The sequence below is a fragment of the Anas platyrhynchos genome, chromosome 6, assembly GCF_047663525.1.
Source record: "Anas platyrhynchos isolate ZD024472 breed Pekin duck chromosome 6, IASCAAS_PekinDuck_T2T, whole genome shotgun sequence".
Classification (NCBI taxonomy): domain Eukaryota; kingdom Metazoa; phylum Chordata; class Aves; order Anseriformes; family Anatidae; genus Anas; species Anas platyrhynchos.
The window spans coordinates 34,861,431-34,876,325 of NC_092592.1; the positions used below are offsets into that span (position 1 = coordinate 34,861,431).

A 14,895-nucleotide genomic window follows, 5' to 3' on the forward strand; every position below is an offset into this window, starting at 1 on the left:
CCATGTAAGTAACGTCACTGAAAACAGACAAGGTGAAGGAAGTCCTCAAGCTCCCCAACACAAAACAACTGTAGAACCCAGGAACACTTACCTGCCATCTTCTGAACTTGAGTCACTGCCAAACTACTTCACAGGGAAGTAGCACCACCAGGGTTTTCCTGTTCTGAAAACTGAAAAGTCACCACCAATGTAACTAGCTCATAGAGTCTCAAAAACTATTTCACAGAGATAGTAGAGAACCTGAAGAAAAAGCAGCCTACTGGGGAACACTGAGTCCATTTCACCAGGACAGTAGAAAAGCACCCTAAGTAACCTGAACCTCAAACTCTCCTGGAGTGGCAATTCTTCCCATAACTCCTCATGCTTCCTATATAGCAAAGGTCAAATGATCCCCCCACCTGGCAGATTTCACCTCACAAGGGTGGAGCCAAGAGACCTCGTGGAATAGGCTCATCAACCTGGCTTCAATGTTTTAGGTTCAATTGCTCCTTATCGCTAATAGAAATAACCTGACAAGGGGCTTAGTGGTTAGAGTTGACCTAATGAATTAATTACAAAAGGCACATAAGGGTCATATTTCTGCTAGTCATTCTGTGAGGAAAATTAGTACAGAGCCTGTTAAAATAAGATAAATAAACATAAATAAAAGAAATAAATAAAAGAAAAAAGAAAAGTACCTAAAAGGCAAAATTGCTGTCATAGATTTTCATCTGTCTAGTCATGACAGATAAAGAATATAGCAATCAGAAAGACTTTTTTTTGACATTAATGTTGTTTAAATTTGCTTTTCTGAGATCTCTTCTTTCTGCAGGACTTTTCAAAATCTAGCACCATGACCTCTGACTGCAGTATTTACTTTGGCTGCATATAAGCTACCACATATAAATGCCGGGATCCAGATCCTCACTCCCTATTCAGGTCAAGGACTGGGCTGAAAGTTTTGGCTTTAATTTGGTTACATGACTACATTGCTGTTGTGGTTTCCCCCGGCCGGCAGCTAAGCAACACACAGCCGTTCGTTCGCCCTCCCCTCTCCTTCTATGGGATGGGGGAGAGAAATAGGAAAATGAAGCCTGTGGGTCGAGACAGAGACAGTTTAATAAGTGATGCACAATGCAATTGCTCACCACCCGCTTACGCATGCCCAGCCTATCCCCGAGCAGACAGCCCCCCCATCCCAGCTAGGCACCCCTATCTATTGTTTAGCATGACACCAGAGGGTATGGAATATCATATCCCTTTGGCCAGTTTGGGTCAGCTGTCCTGGGTCTGTCCCCTCCCAGCTCCTGCTGCACCCCCAGCCTGCCCACTGGCAGGAAAGAGTGAGAAGCTGAAACGTCCTTGGCTTGGTGTAAGCACTGCTCTGCAACTATTAAAACATCAGTGTGTTCATCCTAATCCACAAGGTAGCACCCTACCAGCTCCTAGGAGGAAAATTAACTCTATCCTAGCTGAAACCAGGACAGCTGTTTTCTGGCAGGTCATGGGAAGAAGATTGGCTGGCTTGGGAGAGCTTCTGTACACGTGGCTTTTGGCTGCAGCCAAACTGTTCCTCTAGATCTGGAAGTCTGAAGATGGCTGAGTGGTTGGAAAGCTCCCTGGCAGAGAAGGACCTGGGAGTGATGGTGGTGGATAGTCGGCTGAATATGAGCCAGCGGTGTACTCAGGTGGCCAAGAAGGCCAACGGCATCCTGGCTTGTATAAGAAACAGTATGGCCAGCAAGACTAGGGAAGTGATCGTCCCCCTGTACTCGGCTCTGGTGAGGCCGCACCTTGAGTAGTGTGTTTTAGTAGTGTGTAGTAGTAGTTTTGGGCCCCTCGCTACAAGAAGGACATGGAGGTGCTCGAGCGAGTCCAGAGAAGGGCGACGAAGCTGGTGGGGAGTCTAGAGAACAAGTCCTACAAGGAGCAGCTGAGGGAGCTGGGCTTGTTCAGCCTGGAGAAAAGGAGGCTCAGGGGCAACCTTATCACTCTCTACAGGTACCTTAAAGGAGGCTGTAGCGAGGCGGGGTTTTGGTCTGTTCTCCCACGTGCCTGGTGACAGGATGAGGAGAAATGGGCTAAAGTTGCGCCAGGGCAGTTTTAGGTTGGATGTCAGGAAGAACTTCTTTCCCAAAAGGGTTGTGAGGCACTGGGATGGGCTGCCCAGGGAAGTGGTTGAGTCACCATCCCTGGAGGGCTTTAAAAAACGTTTAGATGTTGAGCTTAGCGATATGGTTTAGCGGAGGACTTGTTAATGTTAGGTCAGAGGTTGGACTCGATGATCTGGAGGTCTCTTCCAACCTAGACAATTCTGTGATTCTGTAAAAATTATTGACATTTTTCCTCACAGGCACGGCAGGAATGAACGTCCGGCAGCGCCGGGCACCTCCCCTCCCGCACAGCCTCGTCCCCATCCAGAAATGTCTCCTCCGAAGCACTGCGCCGTCGTGGCACACGAGGAGCACAGCATGCACAGGCTCCATCACCCAAATTTCTCTCCGCAGACGGTGCTGGGGGCTCCCACAGGCCGTGCAAGGGGAGCCCGAGGAGCTCCAGCACTCGGGCAATGCCAGGGGTTGTGTGGGGACTGAGGGCAGGGCTGGGGGGCTGTGGCAGGGCGGGGCCGCGGGTGACAGCACAGAGGACATGTCACAATGGGGGGACTGCTTTTAAGGCAGCCACAGGCAGCGCTGCTTCACTTTGTCCTGAGCCATTGGCGAGGTGAGTGAAGCAGCGGGGGGAAGGCTGGGCCGGGCCAGGGCCGGGGCACAAACACCAGCCCCCCGAGGGCTGCTGAGCCTGCAGCGAGGGCCCAGCCATTCTGGGCAGGGCTCGTGGCTGTCACCGCCAGCCCTGGGGGTCTGCGGCTCCTGCCCCGGCTCCCTCGGCCGCCAGCCAGCTCCCACCCAGCCCCACTGACCCCCTTCTCTCTCAACTCTTGCAGACCATGGTTTCAGAACTCTTCTTTGCGTTGACTTTCCTGGGCCTAATTCAGAGCCCAGCGAATGTTGGCGATGAACTGGATGCGCCTACAACCGCGCGCATGCAGCAGCGCGCAGAGGAGCTGCAGGCTCGCATGACGCAGCTGCTGCTGGAAATCGAGCAGATTGAGCAGGAGCACGGCGGGGCGCGTGTGGGAACCCTGCTCCTGTCGCTGCTGCAGCAGTGGCAGTTCTGGGTTGTGACCGGAGAGATCGTCCTGTTCTTTGTGCTCTGCCGCATGCTCATGAAATTCTGCCGTGAGCAGCGCAGTGCAACCAGGAAAGGCATCTCTGGAAGAAAGGACGATGACGACTCCGAGGAAAACCCCAATGACATTCTGGGTGCCCGGAACGCCTCCAATGAAAGCCTCTCCGTCGAGATCAAGCTCGGGGTCAAGCAGGGTGACTCGGACACCTTTCTGACCTTCGAGTAGTCAGAGGCCGGCGTTCCCAGCAGCACGAGGTGGCCCCAGAGCTGCGCTGTGCCAGAGATGCTCTTCTTCAGGAAACACCTCGGCATGCTCGGCACACCTTCCACCTCCAACATCTGCAGCTCTGTGTCTGTATGCTGCTAGGCACCAACTTTGCCACCCGTGCCTCGACGACCGCTGTCACCCACCTCCTGACCTGACCACCATCCCCGTGGCAAGCCACGCACAGGAGGGATTTCACCAGCGATGATTTCGGTGGCTGCAAAGCTGAAGGAGTGACACCCTGCTTGCCACATGCCCCATGCCCCAGAGCTGAGCACGCTGCCCATGGAGACGATGCTGCTCAGCTGGGAATTGCTCCTCCATGGCATCTCCGCAGCAAAACCACCCCTGGGGGAGGCACACCCCGTGCAGCTGAAGACACCGCTGCAGGGAAGCTTGAAGTAGAGACTGCTCTTTCCACACGGACAGTGACCATCTGGGCTCCTGGGGAGTGTCCACTCACTCCAGGAGCTCTGAGCTCTGCAATATATAATTGCAATATATATTGCAATTTTTATTATATTGTTCATATATTGTTTATTATTTATTGTAATATATGTTGTTTATTTGAACAAAGACTTTGTCTGTGAGTGTCTGTACCACACCGGGTCAGGAAATGCCACAGCCCCGGGGAGCATTTAGCTGAGGAGCTGATTCCGTGGGCTCCAATTGCACTCCTGGAGCTACAGCTCTGCTGCCTGTCCTGGCTCCTCCAGCAGGGCAAGGAGAACAGCTCAGCAGCCTCCTCAGTGCCGCATGTTGCCGGTGTGCTGCATGGAGTCTGAAGGGGGGACTTGTGGAACACGAGGCGAACCATGCCCTGGGAGCCCGACAGCTCCCATCACAGTCCAAACGCTTCTTAAACTCCTGTCCCAGTGTGTGACCACCCTCTTGGTGAAGAACCTCTTCCTGATGTCCAGCCCGAACCTCCCCTGCCTCAGCTTGACCCCATTCCCTTGGGTCCTGTCACTGGTCACTAAAGAGAAGAGATCTCACTAAAGAGAGAGGGTTCAGTACTGGGGCCGGTTCTCTTTAATATCTTTATCGATGATCTGGGTGAGGGGATCGAGTGCACCCTCAGTAAGTCTGCAGATGACACCAAGTTAGGTGCGTGTGTCGATCTGCTCGAGGGTAGGAAGGCTCTGCAGGAGGATCTGGGTAGACTGGAGCAATGGGCTGAGGCCAACTGTATGAAGTTCAACAAGGCCAAGTGCCAGGTCCTGCACCTGGGGCGCAATAACCCCAAGCAGAGCTACAGGCTGGGAGATGAGTGGTTGGAAAGCTGCCTGGCAGAGAAGGACCTGGGAGTGATGGTGGTGGATAGTCGGCTGAATATGAGCCAGCGGTGTGCTCAGGTGGCCAAGAAGGCCAACGGCATCCTGGCTTGTATCAGAAGCAGTGTGACCAGCAGGGCGAGGGAAGTGATCGTCCCCCTGTACTCGGCTCTGGTGAGGCTGCACCTCGAGTACTGTATTCAGTTTTGGGCCCCTCGCTACAAGAAGGACATGGAGGTACTCAAGCAAGTCCAGTGACATTGTGGTATAGAGGTATAATTTCAGTTCACACTAGAAGACATTCTTCTCACTACAGTTAAGACCCACAAAGTGCCAAAAAAAAATAAAAATAAAAAAATCACACACACATACACTCACACAAAAAAAAAAAAAAAGTAATGTATTTTCAAATTAGTTTTACGTGTTGGCATTATTTACTTGTCTGATCTTGCATTCAGGGCTTGATTTATGTGGAGGGGAACATGTAATGCCATGCAAGGTTGGTTGGTTGTATGACTGAGAACAGAACTTTTGAACAGAACAGTTTTTGAACAGTTTGAACTGTTTGTATAGAAGTAAAATACAGAAGAGTACACTATTCCCAAGGGAAACGTAGAAAACTGCCTGTTGCTTCTTAGTTTTAGTTTTCCCTTAAAAGGTGTAAGCATCTGTTAAAGAGTATGAAAAGGTGTAATCAGCTGTTTGAGTACAATTCTTACATATACATGAACATTTTCTTCTACAGTTTCCAACTTGGAGTGCAACACTTTTCATCATACTCTTAGATCAGGACTCTGATTCTAACCATGGTTCCTAGTGCAGGGAACTTTTCCAGACAAGAGAGAAGCAAACCAGTCCTCCCTGCATTGAATGAGATGGAGATAGCAAACAAATGTAAAAGAAGAAAATAAACCTGTGGGAATGTTTTCCAAGAATTGTCATAGTCCAAAAGCTTTTAATTGGTTCAATCCCTGAAAGTTAATTAGTGTAAACTCAGTTTGCATCACTGAACTTGAAGCAGTAGGATAGACTTGCACCATTGCAGAGCCTCAGTCACGGATTAAATTGCCATTGCCTCTAACTCTATGCAAGAACGAAAGAGAAAAGCACACCTTTTGACTTTGTCAGCTAATGGCAGACCTAGAGAGAAAAAAAAAAAAAAAAGTTGTTATTTAAAAAGTAACGTTGTTTTAAGGCATTTCACCACATCTGTAATATTTGGTAGTAAGCAGACAACAAATGAAAGGGAAGAGGAAACAGTGGAAGGTACTTGCATGGCCTTAATTCATGTGGCAATTGACAACAAGAACAACTTGCAATGATTTCAAAGTGCCTTCCACCATTCAACCTTGGGACTCTCAGGACCAGGACAGACTCTGGGGACCAGATATTCTCCCCCTCTCCCTGCCACACATAACTCTCCTACCTCTCAACATATTTGTGCATGATGTGCTTTAGGATTTATTTAACCTTTGACAAAACCTGAAGTGCATTCTGGAGACATACCAAGAAGAACGTGCTCGTCTGAACATCCCAAGGATAGTCGAAGCTTTGGAAGGCTACCAATGTTTACGGCTTTAGCTTAAGCCATAGGCAGGCAAATCATTCTTTTTTTTTTTTTTTCCCCCCCTTCTTCTTCTTCTTCTTCTTCCCTGTCAAAGCATCCCTATTGTGCAAACTCCTCATGCACTTCTAACATAAAATACCTACAGGATACCTCAGGCACACCAAAAGGCCATGGCCTTGTCCAAGACCTGCGAGGATTCACATTGCCTTCAGGCAGACCTCCACATGGGATGGCACCAGGCACGTGCAGTCCCTGAGAGTTCGATTCAGATTTGATTTCCCTTTGGTTCTCCTAAAATGTGATAGAAACCTCCACGTGAACTCTTAGGGAAGCACCCATTCAAAAGAGACAGAAACACAAACTGAGGGTCAATCTAAAGAATTGCATTAGAAATAGAAATTGCCTATATGATATCTATTTTCAGACCTAAATATGCACATTCTTTTCTTGTTTGCAGTACATATCTAATGCTTTTGGGTTGCAAACAACTTCTATGCATTGGAACTTGACATAAAAATAACATAAGGAGAGTCACAGATAATTTTGCCATCTCTACAGAGAATATATATATATTTTTTGCACTTGACAGAAACTAAGAAGTGTTAGCAATATAAATAAATGACTTAAAAATTATGACCTTTCCTTTTGAACTAGAAGAAGGAAAAAAAAAAAAAGAAAAAAGAAAATGAATAGATTTTTACTGTTGTCTGAGTATGAGGTTTGTTTAGAAGTATTTTTTCTGGGTTTAAATATATTATGCTTTTATTCTCTCTTTATAGGTCTCCAAGGATCTCAGAGACCATAACCTCAGAAATTATCCCAAAGTTATCAACTGTCAAGGAAAACCTCAGCAAATACCATAAAATTATGTCCCCAAAAAAGTTTTTAACAACTGGAGTTCTGACCTTCTCAACTTCTTTTCCCTTGTTTACAAGGCCTAAACGTTCAACATTAATAGGCTGCCACTTGAGACTGGGTAAAAGTAACTTATTTGCAGATACATTAAACTCCACTATTGCTTTGTGTACTAAGCTTGTAGTTACAGCAAGATGGTGAAGTATCTACCCACCTTAAAGCAGAAACCATATACTGCTTAAAAGAATAAAAAGAACCTTCCTTCTTAAAGGTTGGTCTTCTTAACAAAAACACGTTTAAACTTCCTCCTCATTCCCAAGACTCTTTCCCAGACTTAGTTGCCCCCCAAAGCTTCTTCCCAGAAATTTTCTCCTACCAAAGGCCTATCCCATGTCTCTTCTGTTGTTGAAGGGTCTAATGGGATCCACCTGCACCACTGAGTCAACTGTGATTAATCTGCAGTTAACTGCAGGGTCTCAACACCTCCAATGTGTTGGTAACAGGATAATCCTTATTCCCTGATGATACTAGGGGAGAAAATAGTGGTAATAATAATCAAAGAAAAGTAAAATAAAATAACATAGCATAAAATATTTTAGGAAGGAAGGGAATTTTATATATTTGCTAGACTTTGACTTAACATGTATCCTTTTCAAGCCTTGATAAACCAAGATGTGTATTTTCTAACTCTTCATCCCATGTCGCAGAGCTAGTATAAATCTCAGAATGATATTTGTCATTTTGGGAGAGTTTTTTTCTCTTGCTGTGTTGATGAATAGTTCAGATTTTCTATCATCATTGCCTTCTAGCAATATAAATTTCAATTTGGCTTCAGCAAGATCTTAATATAAGTATGTGATTAGAGAAGGAGTCTGAATTAAATTGCTGTAGTTAAGTTTTATGTGCATTAAATGTATGTACTCCAAGCACTCTTCTCCAGTGTTGCTTACAACCCTCTTTTCTTTGAAGCATGGTTTATTCTTAGAAAACTCAAGCTGCTCCTAAAATTCTGCTCCCAGTAAGAGACAAATTAGATAAAAGCAACTTATTGAGAGAAGAGAGCTTACAGAACTCATGCAAATAGACATAGAGTGCCGCTTGACAGCCTTCTATGCTATTTTTTTTTGTTAAGAATTATCCAATACCCAGACATATAACAGATAAAATTTCACTTTTCCAAGATATCTGTACTGCATCTTCCCAACACCAAAAGTTGGAAGGATTGTGAGGGCTATGGGAATACTGCAAATTTATTTTGGCACTGCCTAGTGCTTCAAACATCCTGGAAATCAGCACTGGATATGTTCTCATAGTCTAGATGTAAATTAGCCATATGTGCATTAGTGGCGTTATTTACAGATTGAATTGTGCAACTATACTTAGGGCCTTAGATAAATTATTTGTATATTGGGTCCAATTTTTGCTGTCATTTACAGTAATATAAATCTAGGATCACTCCACTGAAGTCAGTGGGGTAATTATTTTGAACTTTCTCCAGTATGACTGAGAGCAGAATTTAGCTTCTGATTAGCATTTGCAGCTCTGAAGCCTTTTTCCCTACACTAGAAGTCTACTGAGAAGTCTACTCTGTCAGTTGTGTTCACTATTGCTTTAGAAATGTGCTCAGAGACTTTATCTCAGTCTGAAAGCAGAGCCATGCCGTCAGATTTAGTTCTTCTTGGAGTAAATAAAAATGAAAATTGTTACTCTGTTTTACAATCTTTTGTTGGATATATACCTTTGTCTTCTTTGTTTCTAATACAGGAATTTCCATGAAAGTTTGTCATTGGAGCTATAACTGGTTGAGCCTCACTAATGAAGTCATCATTAACAGCGTTAGAATACAGGGGCTACCCTCTGAGCTTCTTCACCCACCACTTTGAATGGACCTCATGTTAGCAAGTGATATACTTCCTTACTTTGACCTTTGTCTTAAGCTTTTCAATGTATCTTCATGGCTTAAGCCAGTGGTGCTCCCTTTTTCCCATTTATATTTGACAGCATCTTCTATCTACCTGTGAAAATGTGGTGAATACAAGTAAAACTCCATCTGCTAGAAAAATAGGAAATCAAAGATGAAGCACATTAGTCTCAATAGAAAAATAGGAACCATGCTAACACATCAGCAACTGTTCCCTAGAAACACTCTCACTGATGTTGGAGTAAATAGGATTGTCCGTATAAGAACACAGATGTCTCATCATCCAGCAACACATGATGTTAAGACATACCAATGTTGGATGCAACTTTTTAACTGTGGTTCAAAGCTCATGTAAGAGAAACACACTGGGATACTGGTTATATCTTTTTCAACTCAGTATTTCTAATGAGAAGAAGATGTCTGTATTTTATGTAGGTCATAATCATTTGAAAAAATGCATTAGCAGGCACAGGTCTTGTAAGTGATTTTAAATCATCTCCATATTTTGTTTTTCTTCAGCTTCTCCTTTGTTTCTTTGCTTCTGCTCAAACTCATTTTTTCTCTAACCCATATTACTACAACAGCATGTTTACCTTCATTTGCAGTGCTAGAAAAGGCTGTATAATTAGACGCTTCATTTTGGCCATCAGATGTTCCAGCTGACTCATTTATCTCATCTGGATTTTGTACAGTGTCCTGCCACTACCTGGGTCCTTACATTCTATTTTATAAGCCTCAAAATGCTTTCAAAAATAATTTCACTTTTGAATTTTTGAATATGGTTTGGATAAGGTTTGAGGAGAACAGGAACAGAATGATTACTGTTTACTTATTCTGTGTAAGTGTGTAACATCTCATCATAGATGAATCCTTAAAGAAGGATCCTCACAGATTAAATGTTCTAAAAGCAAAATGTCAGGTGATAAACTTTAAGTAATGCATGTACTCTTCATGTTGGACAGTCTATCACTTTGCAGAGTGTACTTAAGAGCTGAGGATGCCTACTGGGTCCGTTCCCCTCTGAGGGCAGTCCAGGCATGGAGGGCATCAGGAGGGAAAGTTCTTAGTGCTGTGGGCCAAGTTAGGCGCTGGTGACAGAGCTTCCCAGAGTGTTGGCCTCGCTTGAAGAGGGGACCATTTGGGATGTAGGTTTCAGTGTGGTTCATATACTGGCTTTGATTTTGCCAGTGAATTCAACCAGGTAAAACTGGACTGACTGCCACACATCCTTGGTCATGGGGATCACCATGATTAACAAACCTTTCCTGGCCACAGTGCCTCACCTGGAAATCCTGCGCCCAGCCCAGTTCATAGATCAAGCAAATGTTTCTTCTCACATCAACGTTATCCAGCCTTGACCTAAAAGCTTCTGGGATGAGGAACTCATTATTAAATTTTCCTGATGAATAGTTAACCTCACTGCTAATTGTATCTTCTTTATCCATAACCTGAATTTGACTATGTTCAGCTACTAGGCCTTGATGCACTTTTATATGGAAAGTTTCAGAGCCATTACAAATCTTCTCCACATGTAGATAGATATTAATATGTCATAATCAAGTCTCTTAACCTTTCTTTTGATAAAGTAAACAGATTAGGCTGCATACATCGATCCCTACAAGGCAGATACTCAAGATCTTGAAATCATTCTTTTCTGATCTATTTTCAATTTTCCATGCCTTCTTTGAAGTGTGAACACCAAGACTAGTCATGATATTCCAGTAGTTTTCCCACCAGCTCACACACAGCTGTACTTCTTGTGCCAGAATCCCCAGCCCAGTAATTCGGCTGCTAGCTTAGGTTTAGGAAATTCAATCTGGGGCATTAAAACACTTGCTATATATTTTCTCTTCATAATTGGAAAGCAGTGAGAGATCAAGCAAAGGATCAAATTAGGGGAAAAAAAAGTTTCCAATTCTCAAGCTAATTGTCCTGAAAAGTTTGGAGAAGTTTGCTAGAGAGATACTCTCCCATAGAGCAATCGAGTGCTGAATGTAAGTCTGTTTATGCTTTGGACACATCTGTATGGCAGCAGCATAAAGAGTGTGGCATGCTGTTTAATATCTGTCAGGCTTCTTTTTTAAACCACTTAATAAGCATGTATGTAAATTCTACGCAATAAAAAAGTTCTAACAACCAGAACAAGAATAACCTTTTATGTGGTGGCTCCCACCCTTAATCCCAGCTTCTACATGCCAGTTCCTCCCCCCGCTTTCACATCCCCATCCCTTGACAGGTGCCAGAAGGTTTCAGAATTTCCTTGTGGCTTCACCATGGGAACTGCCATTTCACCAGGAACGAATTTGACCCGCTGAGCAATAAAGCTGAGGCAAAACATTTATGCTCTACCCAGAATTGCTTGTTTTTCTGTTGGCACTCTCCTCCAGCATTTTTTTAACCAATAAGACCTACATGTTCACTCAACCTCCCTCTCAATTCACCTTGAGAAAGGAGCAGAACTTTGAAAGTGTCGTTTTCCCAGCAACAGCTGCTGTTTTTAGCATCCAACAGTCCTTAAATCCATAGAAGGCTAGTTTATACGGACAGGGAAGCATTAAATGCTAGGAAATGAGGGTCTTTAGGTAACTATTCCAGATCTGCTATATCTGCAGTTACAGCAATTGGTGGTGTAGGTGGTGTTCTTTTACTGGCTTTTAATGAGACACATTTATTACTGCCTTGCGATAAACCAAAGTAAAGCCATAAAAGTGACTTTCATTGAACATTTGTTTGAGTTCTGCCTGGGTCTTATAAAGCTCCATTTGTTCAAGACTTCAGTTTTTGTTTTACATGCCTGCCACCTTTTTTGTAACAGCTGTTATCTCCTTCAATAGCTGCATAAAATAAGCTTACCTGCTGTGATACAACAAAAACTTGTTTCATGACTTGTGTGAGACATAGTCTGTGTCCTTGCTCGTGGTGGTAGATCCTTCATAATCTAGTAAATCACTTGAGAAACCCACCTACTCCCTATGAACGCATAGAATGCGGGATTGAAACCACTTATATTTATTGCAATTTCACAATAGCTGAGAAAGGATCTGTGCAGGTTGATAACAACTGAAATTTTAGAAATAACAGCAGCTAATCCATCAGTCTTCGTCCCAGGGAGTGAAGTCTCAATGGCTTCTGAGGGATCTGAGACAGACCAGAACCTTCAGCTGAGCCGTCATGCTTTTCTAGGTCCAGCAGGGAATCCAAACTATTTAAGGCTTGTACATTTTCTTAATCTACAAGACTTGTATGCATTTCACTAAACACAACTTCCAATATTGCAGCTAAACTCTCTGAAAATATTCTTCAAGAAATGGTCTTACCAATTCACCTTCATAATTTAATACCTATTAAAACCTAAAAATGAATTAGATTTGGAATTTCCTGGATTCTTGTGTTTGTCATGCAAATTTTCAGGGCTGTTCTTTTTATGATAATATGAAATAAAGTAGTTTCTTATAGTAACATTGTAAATCATTTGCTTTCTATTAGATGCAGCTGGTTTCGTTACAGTAATGATTTTGTATGGGTGCACACTGCAGTGCATATTAAAGGCAATGAGACATTCTTTTTCAGGGCTCACATGCAATTGATGTTTGTGCAAATATAACCAGGTAATGACAAAACCGTAATTTATTATCATATATTAGTGAAGTTGTCTTTTTTCCCTTCTCTTCTCCTAAATGCACCTTCTCATAAGCTGCCCTCCCCCCCGAAGAAATCCTTATTTTTTCTGTTTACAGAAATGACTCTCCACCCCTGCAGATGCAGATTACAGTTTTTCAGCTCACTAGAGATCCAGAATCAAAATCTAAACCAGCTGGTGTTTTCAGGCGGGTGTCTTACTTTAGCTTACTCAAAAGAACACAAGATGAACGGTAAGAATTAAATAAACCACAAATTATTTTGGGGACTGTCTGGTTTGTATTAGAAATAAACTTTTCACTGCTGGCTGTTGTTTCAAAAATATTGCCTCTATTTTTGATATTCATCCTTGGGATCTAACACAAACTATGTCTTACTAGTTTAATCCATTGTTAGACCATGTTTAAATATCTTTTATTATAGTCATGTGCTATAAAATAGTTCTCACTGGAGTTTGCTGGCTCTGAGCCAGAGGGTAATACTGCTTCAAGTGGCACAACACAGTATTAAAAGATTTTTTTTCCTTTGGTGTTGGTACTTACCAATTTCACACCTTGAAAGGAGCCAAACTACATTAAAAATGTGATATATCTACTTTGAGTGCAGTGACTAGAAAATGATTATAGAGCAAAATGAGAGCAAAGACAACATTTTAACTGTATCAACATTCTGTTCATTTTTTTGTGTGTGATTAGCAATTTATGTAATTCCTTGCTGTAGAGCCTATCAATTATATCCAAATATTTTTTCAAGCTGCTGTTTTCAAAAGTACTTTTGTTTTTAACTTGCTGCAGCAGGACCACTCACAGGACTATGATGACCACAGTTTAGCTCATAGCTAACATTAAATTAGGTCATTTGTATTTAGAAAGATTTTTTCCTCTCCTGAAATGAATGGTGTAATATCTCCAATTCAGCTTCTGCAAGCAGTTTTTTCTTTTTTTTTTTCTCATGCACAGCCACAGTCACAGAAACACTGCCAATAATGTCAATGAAGAATGATGATAATGCTTAATAATGTGGACCTTCAACTCTGCAAGCATTTCATCAAGAGCAGATTCCTTCCCCGATGCATTTCAAAATATTTCCAGGTATGAACTAGGCTCCATTGGGATTATCAAGGCTTAAGACAAAAAATTGCTACCATTACTTCATCACCGTGGTTTGCACCAGCACCTCCATTCTGGGATATTATGACATTCAGTTCTGTTGTTTCTATTATTCATGGGGAAAACATGCCCAGAAAGGAAGGAAAGAGATTGTTAGGAGCAGTTAACCTCTGCAGCTTCCAAGGAGAACACTAACCTTCAGTATATGCCAAATGCAGACCCATTAGATTGAATAATGAGTAAGTATATCTGAGACTTTGTATGAGACAAGATGAAAACAGATTGGGCAGGCTTTTGTACCGTACTTTATTACCTAGTGAAATGTAATTTGATCCATTTGCAAGAGGAAGAACCAGAGATGCTTGTTTCAGAATTCAATTGTTCCAGAAAGATGTAAGTACCCCAGTGTCGTTATTTCTATACAGATTTTTATGAAACACATGTCGTTAGATTTTTACAAGGCAGTAGGCTCTCTTAACAATGGCAGCAAGATGAGCAGTGCAAATGTTAGGGGTCTGAGTACATTCCTCTGTCAAATCACAGGGGCAAGAATATACACTTGCAATACAGCTTTGTAGAAATAAAACCAGGAGACATGCAGCTCAGACAGGATGTGGTCAGTTTACTTCCCAGGGAGGTGACTGTGTGCTGTCGCTTCATTCTCCCAGTCCCAGGGTGGGGATGTTTAATGAAGTGCCTTAACTTTCAAAACCCTGGGCTAGGTTCTCCACACAGCATCTTTAGTGGTGAAAAGTCAGCTTTGTATTTAAAATTGGCTATTGATTTCAAGATGTGGTATTCTCTACTGTGATTTAAATTTGTGTTCTAGAGATTTCTATGTATTTGCTTTATTTCAAGAGTGAGAATAATTTTAAATTTTGATCCTGCATGCTTGAATTTGCAGTAGGCATGTTAGAGAAAGATTATGTTTGAATCTTTAAAAGCGAAGCACAGAATTCATTAGCATAACTTCCACTTTTTTTTTCCTTGAATCCCTCTTGAGTTGAAATAAACAGAAAAATAAAAGACAAGGAGATATGGTCAGAGAAAGGAAAAAAAAAAAAAAAAAAAAAAAAAAGAAGAAGAAAAAGATA

At 42.7% G+C, this 14,895-nt stretch overlaps 1 long non-coding RNA gene across 1 annotated transcript; it reads right to left on the reverse strand.

The window, feature by feature from the left end:
* Nucleotides 1-5,094: 5,094 nt before the first annotated feature.
* LOC106017596 (uncharacterized) lies at nucleotides 5,095-7,520 on the reverse strand. Its single transcript, XR_001191128.5, has 3 exons — nucleotides 7,347-7,520; nucleotides 6,421-6,568; nucleotides 5,095-5,850 (listed from the first exon to the last, which is right to left on the reverse strand). It is a non-coding gene; the product is annotated as an uncharacterized lncRNA (long non-coding RNA).
* Between the last annotated feature and the right edge of the window lie 7,375 nt (nucleotides 7,521-14,895).